At 38.7% G+C, this 17972-nt stretch overlaps 1 protein-coding gene and 1 non-coding gene across 3 annotated transcripts in view; one reads left to right on the top strand and one right to left on the bottom strand.

Annotated features, from left to right (window-relative positions):
- The window catches only part of LOC101736977 (RNA-binding protein Musashi homolog Rbp6), a 98872-nt gene that overhangs the window by 11691 nt on the left and 69209 nt on the right, over window positions 1–17972 (bottom strand). The gene's annotated exons all lie outside the window — the stretch shown is intronic.
- Mir1000 (microRNA mir-1000) lies at window positions 4820–4901 on the top strand. Its single transcript, NR_107476.1, has one exon. It is a non-coding gene; the product is annotated as a microRNA mir-1000 (primary transcript).

Raw genomic sequence — 17972 nt, 5'->3', positions numbered from 1 at the left:
TGTTAAGTGGTTACTGGAGCCCATAGACATCTACAACGTAAATGCGCCACCCACCTTGAGGTATAAGTTCTAAGATCTCAAGTATAGTTAGTTAAAACGGCTGCCCCACCCTTCAAACCGAAACGCATTACAGCTTCACGGCAAAAATAGGCAGGGTGGTGGTACCTACCCGTGCGGACTCACAAGAGGTCCTACCACCAGTAATTACGCAAATTATAATTTTGCGGGTTTGATTTTTAATATACGATCTTATTCCTTCACAGTGGAAGTCAATCGTGAGTATTTGCTAAGTACGTATTTCGTTAGAAAAATTGGTACTACCCGCCGCCTGCGGGATTCGAACACCGTGTATCAATGTAAATGCGGAGTTTTTGAGCTGTAGTTAGTAGTTTCATTAGCGCGAAACATAAAGTAATTGGTTGATGGTAATGTTTTGTCGCTTCCCGGCATCGGAAGGCGCGCCGGTGACGCAACTGCGGCGCCGCCCGGTCCCGGCCTGATGTTATGAGCCTTGCAAATAATGTTATCGATATAGGTACTAGAGTTTTTAGATAGGCTTTTATTGCCGGTGTCGCCTTGTGAGAAGGGAGTGGCGACGGGAGACTAATACCCACGAGATATTGCTATAAGATGTATAGGATACATCTGGCGTGGATTCTTTCTCGATCCAATTCGTCAATCAGATGTAGTCAAGTTTTTTTATACAATTTTCTCTAAAATTTAATAACCTTTTCAGAAGTTTGTTTCTTAAATGAAATTGCGTTAAGCTTGATTTTATAATTTTTCGTTACACTGTATAAATTTATAGTTTTTGTCAAATCGTCGATGCTCTGAATTGATCATCATTCTATAAATAAATATAATACATACATTATATATATTTTCAAGTCGAATTTTGAAGTCGTAGTGGCCTAAAGGATAAGACGTCCGATGCATTCGTATCGAGCGATGCAACGGTGTTCGAATCCCAGGCGGGATTCGACCAATTTTTCTAATGAAATACGTACTCGACAAATGTTCACGATTGACTTCCACGGTGAAGGAATAACATCGTGAAATAAAAATTAAACCCGCAAAATTATAATTTTCGTAATGACTGGTTGTAGGACCTCTTGTGAGTTATCACGGGTAGGTCCCACCGCCCTGCCTATTTCTGCCGTGAAGCAGTAATGATTTTCGGTTTGAAGGGTGGGGCAGCCGTTGTAACAATACTTGAGAACTTAGAACTTATATCTCAAGGTGGGTAGCGCATTTACGTTGTGGATATCTATGGGCTCCAGTAACCACTTAACACCAGGTGAGCTGCGAGCTCGTCCACCCATCTAAGCAATAAAAAAAAAACTTTGCCGGTTTAATTTCGTTCACATTACACTACTGTTTGATGCAGATATAATTTTTATAATTAATTAGTGTCTTAACAAACTCTATTTTCCAACGTAAACTGTGGAGCATGCTAGGTCCTACTAAAGGCGAATCCGTGTTATGTTCAGATCTGTACCTAAAAGCACCGTTAGTCGATCGGGAGGATCCGAAATGACGTGTTTTGAGCGACGTCGACTGCTTTCCATTCTGTCCGCAGGCTTGGGAATGTTGAGTCGTAGGAAACTTTGTCGTATCCCAGTAGAAAGTAGATGACAATCTTCTTTCCGCCAGCAGTTTACTGAGTCTACATAAAGAACTATCTCGTCCTTGATAAAGTATGGTCTTATAGAATATACAAAGAAAAATCTTAATATCCTACGATGGAAGCCACTGAATTGTTAACGATCAGAAACCAGCACCCGATCGGCATGTTCGAGGATTTCCATCGTCTTGTTACATTGTTTTTGTGTCGAAAAGTTATAATATGACGTCGTATCGAAGGCGGTGTTCAGCCCCGCAATCCTTGTTTATGTTGATAGAGCTCCTGCGACGTATTGGATCCTGGTACCGCGTCGAATTATGGCGCACAGAGTCTCCTATTTTATCTGAGAAGGATATTTCCTTTTAGGGGACTAAGTCGGTTGGTTAATAACTATGAACACGCTTTTATTAACTTTATTAGTATATAATACCTAATACTAGCTTTTTCCCGCGACTTCCTTCGCGAGTTCACAAATATTGCTTTATTTTAGAACAAATTTGTTTAACATAAAAAACGTTATAGTGAGTCAATCTTAATATATAGACATATGCTGTCGCTGACTTTTTTTTAGATCTTTTAAAGGGGAACAATTCTCTCATATCTACATTAGCGAAACTTAATCGTTTCCGCAACGCACGCAGTGGAAACTCTCAAAAGAGATTAAAACCCCGATTTTGAAACATACTTTATTGGTGCTCCGCTGATGGTCTTAGCGTGATGTTATATAGCCTTATAGCCTTCCTCGATAAATGAGCTATCTAACACTGAGAGAATTTTTCAAATCGGACCTGTAGTTCCTGAGATTAGCGCGTTCAAACTAACAAACTGTTCAGCTTTATAACACAGTCAAACCTGGGTAAGTGAGAACTGGATAAGTGAGAGTAATAGCCAGATCCCGTCATTTTAAGCTCCCAATACCTCTATTAGCGAGAAACAGAAACCTCTGTAAGAGAGAGTCGTTTTTCCCTCATGGACCTCAGTAAGTGAGACTACTACTTATCTATACCTATATAAGCGACAGTCGAGTTTTATTTATTTATATTATTTAAGAGGAACAAATGACAAAACAAATTACAAATTTAACATCTGCTATTTTATGACTCATTCTTAACTTTTGTGGAACTTCCTACTATTGTTTTTGTATTGTTTTCTCGTCAATATTGAACCTATTCTATTTCGTGGAACTAAATAACGTTGTTATTTTATCACATTATTTTCGAATGGACACGTGTGCCTTTGTACCGTCCTATTTGTCGGCCTTACTCAGTTTATCGTTAATCAATTGCGAAGGAAAGTTCTGTTCTGCATCATGTCAAAACGGAAAATTAAAGTACTGTCATGAAGTGATAAACTTAAAATAGTGAATGCGTTTGAATCCAGAAAATAGCGAAATGAAATTCAGAGGGTGCATTAGCGAGAAACTCGGTTTAGGGAGAAACCCCTATAAGCGAGATTGAGATTGTGCTCCCTTGAACTCTCGCTTATCCAGGTTTGACTGTATAGATATACATACTGTATATGTATAGATATAGATGTATAGTATAGATGTTCGTTTGTGTGTGACGGTATCTTTGACCGTCTATTCCACGACTGCAAATCGTCCGATCATCTTGACAATTCACACGCGCGTCAAGGAACGATGACCATACAATAGTTTTGTAACTTCGCTTTAGTATCTTGAACAGTATCTATATATTAATACGTGAAGCAGGAACTTCTCAAATATATTAAGTGTATAATCTATGGCAGGAACTTTGTACCCCTTTTTACGAAAATTGCGCGGACGGAGGAGTATGAAATTTCCCACACTTATAGAGAATATAGAGAAGGAGTGCAGAATGTTAATATTTTTTTTTATAATTAAGCATAAAAAAATCATTAAATCAATAAAGAAAACATTACACACCCTATCATGTATTTGACACAACACATATAAACACTATACTCTGCGTTTATTGTCAAACTTTTGTTATTGTTGAAAGTCTGTGATGAAATTGAGAATAAATAAATATTGTTTGTCTTTAATACTATTTTTCTATAGTGTAGTTTTGGCGAAATCTGTGATTATATTAAAAAAATCTAATAATGTTTGACAATAGAACCATAATAATGTTTATAAAGAAAATTTCAATTAATTATAGTCGAATTTCGACTACTGCGGGACCACTAGTCGACTGGTGAAAGCGTAATTAGTTTAAGAGACATTTTTGTTCGATATGTTTATTATTGTCTATGGTAACAAGTAATGGGACATACGATTAAAATGGAAAAAAAAAAAATTAACGCCTTTTACGTGGATTTCGAGAATTTATTTATTTCATAGATAAATGTTACGTATTAAGCCTATCCCTCGATGTGTTTATTATTGTTTATAGACAACTAACGGATAGAAACGAAAAGAAAAAAAAAATTTTGACGGCGTTTTACGTGGATTTCGAGAATTGATTTTCGTGAAACGAGTGAGTCAGTTCGGGAGAGCTGGCCCTGACCGGCTCCACGGTTCTCCGAACGTAACGCAGGGCGAGATCCACCCTCCGGGGTTGACGAACTCTAACCTACATTACTCCACAACGAATTCTACTCGGCACACTCCTTCCTCACTATTACTCAATATCTAAGATCTGAAAGAACAGAACGACTTTATCAAGGTCTTATTTATTATTTAATTAAAATATTAATTGATAGGTAGGTACACGACGAGAGCTTTGCGTTTTCTCTTGCGATGCGTGACGGAAATATACACATATACGTCATCAATTTTTGACTATAATTACTTACACCATATTTATTTGTCTGATTAAAAGTTTAATAAATTGATTAGCAAATACACCAAGGTGTTTGTTATAAAGCCTACAGAGGCAAAGGTATCGGTAGGACGTCTCCAGTGACCTCCTGTAGGAACTAGGACATACTTAGTTGAAGATTTTCTGTTTACGAAGCGGACGCATTTAATTTTTGTAAGAAGAAAATATTATTCGAATGGCTTTTCTTTAATTTTACATTGTTTTTTTTTAGAAAATGAATTATATGTGGTTTTTTTTTGTTAGGAAAATCAATAGTTGATTGAGGGGTGTCCATTGGGGGTGAGAGCGCGGCGCGTGCGCGGGGCGGCAGGCACGCGGGGGCGGTGGGGCGCGGCGGCCGGCTCGGTGCCTCACACGCCCGCCGACGCCAGCCGACGATCCACGGTGACACGGCGCGTCGCGGCCATATTGTCCTGTCACAGCAGTACTTGGAAGCTACTGCTGCGTCTGGACAAGCCGGCCGCGGCGCCGCCAACACAACGGTACGAGCTGCACCCAATATGGGCAATATTATAACGAAGACTATTTCATTTTGTGTGTGTGTGTGTTTCCGTGTTTTCTCTGTTCGCAGGCTGTTGTCTCGTTGTATGGTGCTCTAGTATCGAGAATATTCATCTCAAATGGATTATAATGCCCGCTTAGTGAACAGTGGTGTGTTAGTGTCATGTGCTTGTGTTAAATTTGGTCCAAAGATTTTGCCATTACATTTCATAACCTAACTAAACTGGCGTGATGTTTTTTTTCTCTTAAACCATTACGGTAACGCCTTAGTTTTGCGTGAATAACGATTTTACAATTCGGGAAGGGATTTGGAGAGTGAGATTAATGGTTTTACGAGCGAAGGGTGCATGTATTGAGCGACGGCGGACGCATGCGCGCGTCGTCAGCCGCTGCATCCGTGTTCTACGTGCCCGCCCTCTACAAAATTAAATAATCTCGTCATGGTTTTTACTTATTTTATTAATGGACCATTAATTTATCATTATTTTCTAGAGATATTGTTGATGTACTTATAGAAAAAAAAAATGCTTTAACTGTCTATTAATACTTTAAATTGACAACTGATTTCTGTCACTACTGCCAATGTTCACCAAAAAGTATTTTTGATAGTTCAAATAACCTAGTTTTAAGGCGGGCATTGCAATATTTGTTAAATACTACATCTAGTGACTGTCAAAAATTGTATTTGACATTAAATAATTAAAAAAAAACTACTCAAACTTGTTTCATTAATTTCCTTCGTAATTTTAGGAAAGTAGCGATTAACCGAGTGTCTGGCACCGTGGCATTGTCAGTGCCCGTGTGTGGCCGTTACAAGGTTTAATTTGCCGGGATCATTTAACTATTAACCACAGGAACAAGCGACCTCAATATCTTTGCAAATGGCATTCAATATTTTCTGTCTCTATTAGTGCCGATTTTTGTTTTTATGGTTAATGCTGAGGGTTAGCGTATTCAGAGCTCACTTGGTGTTAAGTGGTCACCGGAATCCTTAGACATGATCAGCTGAATGCCCACTGTGTATACATATCCAAGCTCTACTGAACATCGAGCGACCACCATCGAGCTCACGAGACTAACCCTAGGAGACTGCTATCATCTGATCCGCTCTAGCAAAAGCAGCTTACTGAATCTACCACCGGATCGCAATCGCGACCCACTGATAAGATCCGGCGAGTAAGTCAGTGGGCTGTGTCTGAGTGTTAAGTTGCGCGATGAAGTTTTTGTCGCTTCCGACGGGTTCGACTGGGAAGGTGACCGATGGTATTGGTATGTCTAAAAGCACCGACAGTGGATCGAGAAATGAAATGTTTAGGGTGAGCTTTCCAATTCAGTTGTAGTAATAGCAAAACTTATAATTTTGGCGGGTTTGATTTTTGATACACGATGTTATTCCTCCAGCGTGGGTCCACAAACATGAGTTTAAGTAAATAGGTACTTGATGAGAAAATTTTGTGTCTATCAGTGAGATTTGAACACGGGCCGCACCAGGCGTCTTACCCTCTACATCAGTGTGCCTATTGCGAGCTTTTAAACGTTCTCAATAACGTATAAGTTAACTCTAATTCGTTATTAATAGTTCAAATTTCTAACTATTGTTTATTAAAAAACTTTTTTACCGTGATTTTGGAAGTAGTATAAAACGTATCTATTATAAAGGTTAGTACAGGCAAAGCCATACCGTAATAATGCTAAGTAAATGAAATATTGAAATGCACTATGTGTGAATGTATTCAACTTTAACATACATAACAACATAAACTAAATATTATTGCAAACAACCAAAAGCTTATATCATTATTTTTATAATATTTTTATTACTTAGCGAACATTTTTACTTTTATCAATAGAAATTATTATTAAAATAAAATACGTTTTTTTAATCAATTTAATTAAAATACCTTTTTTGGTTAAAATAATAATTTACTTACTGAGCTAAAGAGAGATATATTTCATAATGGGAACTAGTTCATCATGTTACATTCGCGAGCTATCCTAGCCCTTCATTTGGTTATTCTATGATTTCCCAACACTATACATTGTCTTTGGTTACTCGTCGGCCATTGTTGCTTACTACATTAATCTACTAAGATTGGACAACGTATAGGTATTTGTTTCCGATATTTGTAATAGAACACGAATCTACTTAAATAAACTTAAACTTGTATGCGCTGAGTAACTAATTAACGTTTTCTATACTAATATTATAAAGAGGAAAGATTTGTTTGTTTGTTTGTTTCGAATAGGCTCCGAAACTACTGGACCGATTTGAAAAATTCTTTTTCCATTAGAAGCCGACATTGTCCCTGATGAACATAGGCTACGTTTTTTTAAATTATTTTTTTTGGTTTCATTTGTGTTTTAATGTTTCCGAAGCGAAGCGAGGGCGGGTCGCTAGTGGTTAAATAAAAATGAATTGCTGTTCGTTAGTCTCGCTAAAACTCGACAACGGCTGGACCGATTCGGCTAATTTTAGTCTTGAATTATTTGTGAAAGTCCAGAGAATGTTCAAATGGTAGATAAATATGAAAATACTCGGTATTAAATAAAAATAACAATTTTGTTTTTCCTCTGATATATCCCCCGTCGGACGGATTCCTTTTCTTTGTTTTAAGTTTATTTTATACAAAAGTTTAGGTCTTTTATTTATCGATTGAAGCACTACGAAGTCTGCCGGGTCGGCTAGTTAGTAATTTAAACAATTTGAAATCAGAGACATTTTAAAATTTCGAAAAAAGACGTAGGTGCGCTATGTGGGTCTTAAACGCAAAAGCTTATGGTTCAATTTATTCAATGCTTAAATCTGAAACTGAAGAGTTCACAGATATTCTGGTCGCGGAGTTTACAGTTGTCGAAACCGTTTGGCTTTTCTTGACGCCCGTCAAGACAAGTACCTAATAAGTTGTGTATAAAGCTGTATGTATGAGAAGATTGTAATACAATCACATTGAGTCTTCGACCTCATGTCTCATATGAGTGGAGCGGCTGCTGGTGGCCCAGGGGCCTTTCAAGTTTCATCAGCCGTAAGGGCCCACATCATAGGGCGTGCGAGCAGCAGTCATAAAGGATCCATTTAATAGCAGGTTTGAGGTGAGTTCGTTCACTCATCAATGTAATTTAAAACAAAACAAAAGTATCAACATTATTTTCATTGAAATGCATTTCGTAAAGGTTTGTCGTGTTAGTGAAACAGGACTTGAGGCTTAGTTGCGATCACTGAAACATAGATGGCGTTACAGTGACGCAAAACTGTAATGGTGGAAAATAATATTTTTCAAAATTCTCACTACTGCTCTAGTTACCACGATTATTCACATTTTATTTGTTTGATACTATTGCAAATGCTTTTGCTACTTTCATCAAAAGGTTCTCTCAATCTCTAAAAAAGTGTTTTTCGTATTAATTGTCAACGGCTTTCGAACAAAAAGGAAGAATTAAGTGATTAACTGCGGGATTTATGTGTTTGCAAAGCGTAATTTGATTTGTGGCCATTTTGAAATGTTCACTCGTGAATCGTCGATGCTAAGATAGGTTAATTTTTTAAAAACTAGATAGAAATTAAACTATATTTGTTTTATTCTTTAATGTTCGTATACCTAACTGTATTATTTGGTATTATTGTTTTATCGTTATTACTTATTTTTTTTAATGTTTTTTTTCCGGTTGCATAAATTTTCAGCTTTTTCAATATGGCTCGCGTGCCATAGTCAGGCGTATATACCGATTGTGTTTGAAGGTCAAATTTACTTTTACTTTTGAAACGGTGCCTAGACTCCAGAATCGAGTTTACATGTAATACAAAGAACATAATTAAAACTTAATTTTCACAATATTTACAATTCCATATTTGATAACAATAAAGTGAAATTAAAAATCTTAGAGAACAACAGTAACTAATTTATGTATAACTAAGAAGTATTTTTTATTGCTTAGATGGGCGGACGAGCTCACAGCCCACCGGGTGTTAAGTGGTTACTGGAGCCCATAGACATCTACGACGTAAATGCGCCACCCACCTTGAGATATAAGTTCTAAGTTTTCAGTATAGTTACAACGGCTGCCCCACCCTTCAAACCGAAACGCATTACTGCTTCATGGCAGAAATAAGTAGGCAGGGCGGTGTTACCTACCCGTGCGGACTCACAAGAGGTCCTACCACCAGTAAAAAGTAATACTAAAATAAATAATAAAACGTACTACCCTAATAATCTTTATTAAATCCGTAAAATGGCGGGAATTCACTGAGGTTTTAATGAACATGCTGGAGGAAGCCGGCCGATCTCGTCCGCAGCTGTGTTCCTAGCTGCCAATATTGGGCAATTCGTTATATACTAAGTGGTTAATAATTAAAAAAAATCCCTACCTATACGCTGGTAACCTAAGAGGTTATTTCAGCTACGCCCAGACGGGCAGGTGAACTTACGGGTTCAACCTGACAGAACTTGCTAACACTACACCTGATTAATAATCTGTCATATATACTTGAACAGGTCTTCATGTGACAATGGGCAGCAACACCCTTCGGACATTATATAGGCCACAGAGACTGCCAATCGACATTTATAGGTATTGTAAAGTTGCAGGTCCGTCTTCATATAACCACCGTCTAGTCCTCAAGTCGCAAGACTGTGAAAGTGTTGTATTCTTGGAACCGATGGTGGAAATGGCTTTGAAATTTCACTAGCAGGGTAGCTAAATTGATTTATAAATTTTATCAATTTAAGATGCTAATCTTCATTCAGAGTCACACACAATCATCAGCCATAAGCCAAAACTGCGAGTACGCGGTCTGCCTCCAGAAGCTTCTCCATCGCCAGCCCTTATCCATGGTAGTAGCAGCATAATTGCTTCAGCCAAGTCAAGCTCACTGTACTATTTCCAGGGAGTTTCCAATTACAAATTACGAACACTTGAATTGGTACTGGTCCTATTAACGGTTTTTTTATTGCTTAGATGGGTGGACGAGCTCACAGCCCACCTGGTGTTAAGTGGTTACTCGCGTCCACAGACATTTACAACGGAAATGCGCCACCCACCTTGGATATAAGTTCAAAGGTCTCAGTATAGTTACAACGGCTTCCCCGCCCTACAAACCGAAACGCATTACTGCTTCAGAGCAGAAATAGGCGGGGTTTGGTACCTACCCGTGCGGACTCACAAGAGGTCCTACCACCAGTAGAGGAGGCATAAAATGGAAGGAGGTTTATTGGTGATGGGGCACTTGATTGTACCACTTATACGTGCACTAAAGCACTCAAGTTATACTGGATTCCAGCAAAGACTTCTTTCTGTAACTCGAACAGCGACGACCCTGTTGAATAAGAGTCAGTCGCCACTAAATAGATTGAGTCCCGCCTCTCAATCAGCGTCGTGTCACGGGGGGACGCGCCCGCGATGACTCGGCGTGGGCTGCTCGATTGGAAACTTGTCAAAGCTGCAACAAGCCGCCGGTGGAAGCTTAATAGATACGTGACTTTGCAAACCGGAAATTTACTTTTTGAAAGTTTGTTTTTCTTGTGCAATTCTTGTGGTAGGTTTGTGTTTTTCTGTTTAATTGCCCTGTGGAGGTTCGACATGTTGGACTGACCAGATCCATACCAGATACCACCTATACTGGTGGTAGGACCTCTTATGAGTCCGCACGGGTAGGTACCACCACCCAGCCTATTTCTGCCGTGAAGCAGTAATGCGTTTCAGTTTGAAGGGTGGGGCAGCCGTTGTAACTATACTGAGACCTTTTTTTTTTTCCACAGGAGAAAATCGCCGGATCCCCACCCGCGCGGCAGGTGGGGTATGTGGGAGTTGAACCTCACTAAAAACTCCTGCCGCTCACAACCGGCGCCCTACCTCGGACCGGGCCGGAGCCCAGTCGTGGCTATTGAAACGGCGGGACAGGGTTGACGCAGAGCACATTACATCCATCCCACCGTCCCACGGACGCCGGACCGGTGGCCGCCAGCGACACGACCACCGGTTCCCTCGTTCAGCGGGCCGAGAGCCCGCTTTGATGGCGCCGCGTTACACCTTCCCCCAGAGCGGTCGGGGGAACGCGGTCTACCATCACCCGGCTTCCTATTGCGGGTGAGCGTGCAAAGCACGCCATCCCACGTCTGGGTCTCTCCCCGTACAAAACGGTTGGGACCCCTAGCTCTTAGGGGGCCAGGTCACGGATACGACCCCGGTCCCGACCCCCTGCTCGGCGGCGGCGGGTTTCTGCGTAGTGAGGAGAGCTTTCCCTCACTCGCCCCGCCGCCTCCTTCTGCGAGATGGTGCACTCGTAGAAGTCGAGCATAGCCTTCCATGACTCATCGCTGCCAAGCATCGACGCCACGACGCCAGGCAGCGACAAGTCAGGTCCTATCTTTGCGACCAGGACACGGCGCTGCACCTCCCAAGCGGGGCAGACAGCGAGCGTATGCTCCGCCGTGTCCAGGTCATACTGAGACCTTAGAACTATCTCAAGGTGGGTGGCGGCATTTACGTTGTGGATGTCTATGGGCTCCAGTAACTACTTAAAACCAGGTGGGCTGTGAGCTTGTCCACCCATCTAAGCAATAAAAAAAAATCCGCATTACCCTCGACACCACAGTTCACGATGCTCTCTCTACACTCGGCGGCAGATATGAATCTTGAAGTCGTCGTGGCCTAAAGGATAAGACGTCCGATTCATTCGTATGTAGCGATGCACCGGTGTTCGAATCCCGCCGGCGGGTACCAATTTTTCTAATGAAATACGTACTCAACAAATGTTCACGATTGACTCCCACGGTGAAGGAATAGCATCGTGTAATAAAAATCAAACCCGCAAAATTATAATTTGCGAAATTACTGGTGGTGCCTATTTCTGCTGTGAAGCAGTAATGCGTTTCGGTTTGAAGGGCGGAACAGCCGTTGTAACTATACTTAGACCTTAGAACTTATATCTCAGGGTGGGTGGCGCATTTACGTTCTAGATGTCTATGGGCTCCAGTAACCACTTAACACCAAATGGGCTGTGAGCTCGTTCACCCATCTAAGCAATAAAATAAAAGATAGGACGAATGGCGTAGATCATCCGGAATAAATTCTTGTTGCTAGGAGGTGGTCACGACCCTCAGTATTGAGGAAACCGAAGCGAGAATAAGAAGAAGGGGGAAGGGATAGACTTGTGGTACGCTGTATGAAGATATTACCGGAGCTCATCGATGTCACACGAATGTCGTCACCCAGCTTGAGACATGAGGCCGATGTCCCCATTGTGTGCGTACGGCGCCTTATACTGTATATAGCGACAGTCCTACGCGGCAAATTAGAACACAGTTTCGCGGTTCAAACTGGCTTCCAGCGCTATCCCGGATAATTGACGATCATTACAACCATTTCAATGGGTCGGTTTGTTCTTTGTCGTCTGGTTCGTGTAAGTCTTTTAGGGAGGCACTGAAAATACTGACTGCCATTAGTCACGTCCGTCATACAATAGTTTCATTTCATTTCTTTTGTTTATTTTCGAATCACCTGTCAAATCTCTGTCTTAGTCTATGTCCAGGCTGTAGGTTGTATGTCCTGTCAAAGAGGTTGCACGCATCAACACCTATTTATTAATACGTGAAGCAAAAACTTTGTACCCCTTTTTACGAAAATTGCGCGGACGGAGTAGTATGAAATTTCCCACACTTATAGAGAATATAGAGAAGTAGTGCAGAATGATATTTTTTTTTTGAATTATGCATGAAAAATACATTAAATCAATAAAAAAAACATTACACACACTACCATATATTTGACTCACGCACGCATACATACTATTTGTTTATCGTCAAACTTTTCTTATGGCATAAATTCTGTGGTCAAATTGACAATAGATTAAATATTGTTTGTCTTTATTAATATTTTTCTAAAGTGTAGTCTTAACGAAATCTTTAACTATAAGTCTTTGACAATAGACTCATAATAGTGTAAAAACGCGTGTTTCAATTAATTAAGTCGAATTTCGACTATCGGGGGACTACTAATTCTTCTTAAGCTGCACTGCTCCACTGCTGTGAGCTTTGGGGGCAAGTCTCCGCTTGTAGATAAGATTTGGCGGCTGGTATTCATATCCACGCGTGTGTCCAACCTACAATAATCTCGTGCATAAAACTAAGTTGTCTAAGCTCCCGGCCGAGTACATCCCCGACAGGCCTCAGGCTCCGCCCCCGCTGCGACTAATGGTGCTCCGATGGGACAGTTCGCGCCATCAAAACATCGTTTATTATCAAGAGAGACGTCTGCGGTTTATTGATTTGTAATTATAACTCGAGCTATGGGAGTGTCTGTCTACATAGCGGAGTATGTTAACTGCGATTTGTCTTATGTTTAGTTCGATTGTTTAGACTGTTATAATTATATCAAATATTATTGATTGTGTCAAAATAGAAATCATTAATAAATAACAAAACTGTCTAATCTACTTTTGCAGACAGAAGTATTATTTGTTGCTATTTTAATATTGCGCTAACTAACATCTACTTTTAAGCCGTGGACGTAGCTTTAATGGGCCCACGACTCGCGAAGCATGTAGGGTAGAAGTAAGAAGCACTAGCTTAGTGAATCAAAAAGTGTCTGCTGCAAGGGAGTCAATTAAGTCACAGTAGCAAGTGGCGAGATACTAAAAAACTAAACCATGACCTACTACTTGTGCCACTTTGAGAAGGCAGCACGACATGAGAACCCTCTTGTCGTGGCCGCTGGGAATTACATACCCGATCCTGTAGACCGAATGGTAAACAGTCGACGTCGCCCTAAACACGTCATTACGGACCCGTCGCTTGCGACGAAGGGCTCGACGAGCGAATTAACCCATAGACACAGTCTACTGAGTTTCTCGCCGGATCTTCTTAGTGGATCGCGTTTTCGATCCGGTAGTAGATTCTGCAAAACACTGTTCTTGCTAGGGCCAGTGTTAGCAACATTTCTGGATTGAGCCCCGTGAGCTCACCTACACGTCAAGGAGAAGCTGAAATAGCCTCTTAAGGCTATCAGCATAGTAGCATAAGATTCCTATATTCATATCACTTCCACTTTCTACACTAGCGCTATTTTGGTGGGTCTTCCAACAATAACTTGCTGCTTACAGGTGAATACTTAATAAGTAGGTACTTACTTATCAACTTGTCCCCTATACAAGATGGCGCTCCTTACTTCTACCCTCAATATTACGAAGACCGAAAAAAATACTATTTTAATTTTGTCTAAATTTATTAGGTATCGTCAGAGCATTTACATTAGAGTAATATTAATAAATAGTCGAAGAGTCAGCGGCGGATATTTACGACGCGGTCCATCACGAGCAGACGCGGGTGCTCGTGGATCTCTGCGTTTTATGGTCCGACGAGTGCGGTCGCCATGTTTCATTTATAAATCATAAACTTTATCACACGCCCTTTATTCACGCTCGCTGGGGTTGCCGTATTATGGAGAATTTCACACTTTAGAGGTTTGTTAGAGAAATATAATTTTATAGGAGAATAGACGTTAGTTATTACGGTATTTAAATGTCGCCAAATGACAGCTTCGTCGTCGACTGTAATTTAATCCAGACGTTTGAGACTGTGACGTGGCGCCATTACCATTGACTAGTTTATACATAGAACACTCAAAATTTCAAGTATCTGCATGTAAAATGGCTGACATGCGCGGACAGACGTAATTATCTTCGTCGTTTGGCAACGGAAACTGTATATTATACTTCGAGTACATCAAAATTGAGAATTCGAACATTAAAATGTACTTGTGACGATACAATACATTAAATATCTATTAGTGATAATTTTATTACATTGAAATTACATTTTGAAAGACCATCATAACAATTTTATTTAAAAAAAAAGAAGGGTGCGGTGGAAATCGCGAAATGCTAACTGCGCCACAGACTCAAATATCTATGCCACAGACTGCGAAACGAGTTTGGCGGGAAGCGGCCCGCTCCCGACAACTCTGAACAGCCACTGAATATTTTCGGTAATTATGAGTTTTAAATGATTCTTTCTGTGGGGTTCACGTATGAAATTCGCGTTTTAACGCGATATATAGCCACGTTGAATTTATATTAAAGCTGCCTGTTGGAAGGTAATAATGTGGCAGAGTTACAACCTTGTATTGTAGAATCTACAATAGATTTGAAGTATTATATCGCCATGACTTTTTGGCGGAAACGCGAGGAGTGAAGTTGTGTGATTTGTTTTATTTTGTCTATTTAGTGTTTCTTCGGGTTTAAATTTGTAATAATGGTGGTTTATTAAATGTTTAATATCTGTGAAAGTGCACAAATGTGGGAAAATGAAACAAAGCCGCTGGACGTAACTTCTCGGGATCCTCCAAAAAGTCCACTGAAAAAATCTTAGTAAATGACCACCATTTTACTGAGATTATATTTCACTCCATAATATCATTTTTCATAAAAATATGAATAATATAAATTAAAATAAGACATGACTTAAAGGTCTCAGTTACCAGGTCATAAAATCTCTTTAAAAAAAATTATATCGCCGTAGCGCTGGAGATGGCAGTAATGTAGGTTTTTAGTTAATATATCGATTGTGTGTTTCTGGACATTAATATTGCCAAGGGCATAGCCAAGCTGCTGCCTACTACTGAAGAATTAAGTTTAGTTAGTTTATAAAAAGACATTAAGAAATATTTTTTTGCGTGGCAGAAAATATCGGAAACGACTGTGGATGAACGCAGTCGTTCCGTGTAGTATGAATGAACTCTATCCCGTTGGCGGGAAGTGTGGTGGTAAAAAGAAAACAAAGGAATCATCTCGAACAATTCCTCAGAGCATATTTTACATATTTGTTTCACTCCATGATTCTAAATGTCGAAAACATTTTTAACAGATGAAAAGTTGTTCTTTAAAAATCTACTGATTTACAAACTCGATTAGAGGTTAGATTTTATTGACAATTATATTCAATAATAACGAATGAACATTCACGTACCTTTGTCAAACAACAAACCACCAAGTAAACGACTATTTTAGATATGTAGATTTAGATATATTTTATAGTGAGTTTTCATGAAATACCTGAAACAAAAAAAATAAGACTTATTAGAAGGTGAATGAAGTTAGCCCCTCAAAAAAATTTTTTTTTCCTGTTTTCTCCTTATTTTCTATTAATTCGTTTGTTCATCATTTGTTCTTGATTGTTCACTGTTAATAATTGTTTGTTCCCCATTTATTTATTTTTAAAAAAATATTAAAAATATATCTAAAAGTTAGCCCCTCGATTGCAATTTTTAATATTTTTTCGTCCTTAATTACTCGTAAATATTCATTTTCGATTGTTCTTATATAAAATACGTTTGTTCTCTTTCGAAATTACTCATTTTTTGTTTAATTAATTGTATTAGTTGAATAAATGTATACAAAATATGTGTACTGCGCATGCCATAAGTGTATAATCTATGGCGCATGCGTCAACGCCGTCAACTATAATGCCTAAACTTTCTGCGCGGTTTTAATCGTGACTAAGGCCTAAAAACCCTCTCAATGGTAGTGAAGGCCAGTGTCCAGCAAGGGGATATATTATATGGGCTGATGATGATGACTAGGAAGTTAAATACTACTACTACTACTACGACAGTACACATATAATCCTATATATTTACAAACTATACGTTTGTTGGAAATTGCTAACATTATTTCATATTTCCAGATGTCCAGCCACTTGAAAATAGGTGTAGTAATGACAAAGCTATCCAAGTAGCTCCAGCACAGGAACACAAAGGCAAGGCAAGTGTGTATTGCCACATCACCCCTTAATATATCTGAAGCAAGTATAAGTAAACAATCAGAACCAGCAAAAAAAAAAACTTGTTCCTGAGGACAAATTTGACAGTGATGAGTCAAATGCACCAGCAACAGAAGGATCAACTGTTGACTATGGGTTATAGAAGAAGAAGATTAATTCATATTTATTTAAATTAATATTAATGAATATTAATTTAAATTATCATGCAAAATTCGTGGTCAAAACATATGTGTATTTTATAAATAAATATTCATTCTCAGTATTAATGTTGTTTTAATCATCGATTGAAAAATTGGTTCTTAATGAATTTAGTTGGAGCTAAATGCTGCTTGGAGCTTAATACTTTCGAATAACATAAACACGTGACTTTAAGCATAAACATATTTTTTAGGTAAATACTTTATTTAGCTTTGCTGGATTTATCTAAGATTTCGACATACCAAAATTTCATACAGGAACGACAGATAGATAGCTATCTGATTGAATACCCTTGTAGAATTGAGCTTCGAAGAAAAGTTTATTCTTATTCTTTATTAGACTTTATTCTAGTTGCAGTGTCGGTTAGAGAAGCTGTGCAAGCTTCTCTAACCGATACTGCATAGAATAAATAGTCATTATAATTATAAAATATATTTCTGTTTACATACCATACAATTTTCATAGTTCAAATATGAATTTGGATTGATATGAATTTATTTCGATTATCAAAATAATTTGTATTAAACATTTATATTTCCTCAAAATTTCTATTTTTATAATAATGACTGTGACCACCCCATAAATCACAAAATTAAAAATATTAAATATAACTTATTTTTAAATCATATATTAAAAATTATAAACAGATCGCGAATTAAAATATTATATTATGCCTATCATTCTTAAATAATTCAGTAATGAATTTTCGCATCGCCGCGCCGTATATAATTAATATGAATAATAGGGTATTGCCCACTGTGCTAAAAAAAACATAAATTATGTTTTTTGATAGATCTACAAACAAGCAAGTGAGTAATGCTATGTTTCCATAAATAAAAAGGCAAAAAAAAATTAAAGAAAGATATTATGCACAAGTTCAAATGCATATGTATTGTGCTAAAAGTAAAACTTGCTACTTTTGTGTAGCATCCAGCAACTTTGAAAAAAATAATCAGGTCACTATAATTAGTAGGTAGGGTTGATTTTGATTCCGAGTAAGTTGCAGTTGTTAGATAATGTAGTTTCTTTTTGGAAGAATAACAATTTTCTAATCTTACACAAAAATGTAATGTT

This window comes from Bombyx mori, chromosome 24, assembly GCF_030269925.1.
Source record: "Bombyx mori chromosome 24, ASM3026992v2".
Lineage (NCBI taxonomy): Eukaryota > Metazoa > Arthropoda > Insecta > Lepidoptera > Bombycidae > Bombyx > Bombyx mori.
The sequence above is the reverse complement of the archived record's forward strand: the minus strand, read 5'-3'. Positions and strand labels throughout refer to the sequence as shown.